General features: G+C 31.2%; 1 long non-coding RNA gene across 1 annotated transcript; it reads left to right on the top strand.

Annotated features, from left to right (window-relative positions):
- LOC106959681 (uncharacterized) lies at nt 1-711 on the top strand. Its single transcript, XR_001427414.1, has 2 exons — nt 1-58; nt 137-711. It is a non-coding gene; the product is annotated as an uncharacterized LOC106959681 (long non-coding RNA).
- Nucleotides 712-1347: the final 636 nt, after the last annotated feature.

The raw sequence follows: 1347 nt of genomic DNA, 5'->3' as shown, positions 1-1347 counted from the left end.
AACACAACAGGATGTGGTAAGTTTTCTTAAACCACACACTTATCTTTTTGGAACATGGGTGTGTCTAGGGCTGTTGTAAACGAATATTTTAGTAATCGAGGTACTCGAATCATTCGAGGAATCGTTTCAGCCCTAGGTGTGTCTATTACAAAGCTATTAACTCAAACTTTCTGAAAATGAAAGTGTGTTCACCTTTTATTTTTATTTGAAGAATAAATAAAATAGGACAAAGACCAGAAATGAACACACACCCATATTTATAAACATAATTAATCAAAGATTAATTTGAAGCCTTCTTATGTTGGACTGGTTATGCACAGTAAAACCTTTTTTTTGTTTGTTGAGGGGTTTTTTTTTTAACTACAAACACTTGAATTTGTTATGGATTTCCTTTAATTCTGAGATGGTCCAATGTATCAGCAGCAACAATAACCTCAGTATGATGCTACCACTACCAGGCTTAACTGTTGGTACATTGTTTACAATCTTTTCCTTAAATGCAGGGATATTACCAAAAAAAGGGTTAAATCTCTTAAAAAGAAACATTAAAATGAGAGTTTTGTTGTTATACATGCAATTCTAGTAGATGTAAATTTTAGTACATAGAACAAATAAATTCCAGATAAAGAAATAGTCCATATGTGATGTAATGCTTATGACAAAACCACATGACACCAGCCAATATATTCTTTTATGATATAAGGAATTTTTTTACATCTTATTTAGACTTCAAATTAAATTTCTATGACATTCAGCATAGTCTATGCAAAACTAATCTTGTATGCGGAGCTTAGGTTGCTTTTTAACAGAGTGGCTCACAAAAGACATATGTAATATAATTATTTTCTTATCTTACACATAAACTAACCAACATGGTTTCCTGGAAAGAATCACCATGCAGTTTGTAAAACAGGAAGTGTGCAGTGTATTTCTGTTCATACAAAAACAAAAATACACTTCGTCAGTAAGAAGAAATAGTGTGGAAGGTTGAAAGAACTGCAATGATCATTTTCATCAAAAAACCTTTTTATGAATTATAAACCAGCAAAAGTATTCTATTCTCTGAACTACAGTGAGTCAAATATTTTTTCAAAAACTTTATAACTTTGACAATAAAAGGGTTAAAAATACTGAACTAGATTTCACCATTTTGACATCACATTCAAAATGTTGAATTTTGAATGTGATGTCACACATTCAAATTCTGAATTTGTTATCTGCCACTCATCATATTTGAGCGGGAGATAACAAAAGTCACATGTCCATACTCTAACCCTATTTGTTACAATTTTACTCATGACAAAACACTACCTGCTGTCATAAATCACTTTCAGATTCTTTCTCAGT

Source organism: Poecilia latipinna, unplaced genomic scaffold, assembly GCF_001443285.1.
Source record: "Poecilia latipinna isolate Pla-1442-1.1 unplaced genomic scaffold, P_latipinna-1.0 Scaffold1108, whole genome shotgun sequence".
NCBI classification, from domain to species: domain Eukaryota; kingdom Metazoa; phylum Chordata; class Actinopteri; order Cyprinodontiformes; family Poeciliidae; genus Poecilia; species Poecilia latipinna.
This window is presented reverse-complemented; position numbering and strand designations above follow the sequence as displayed.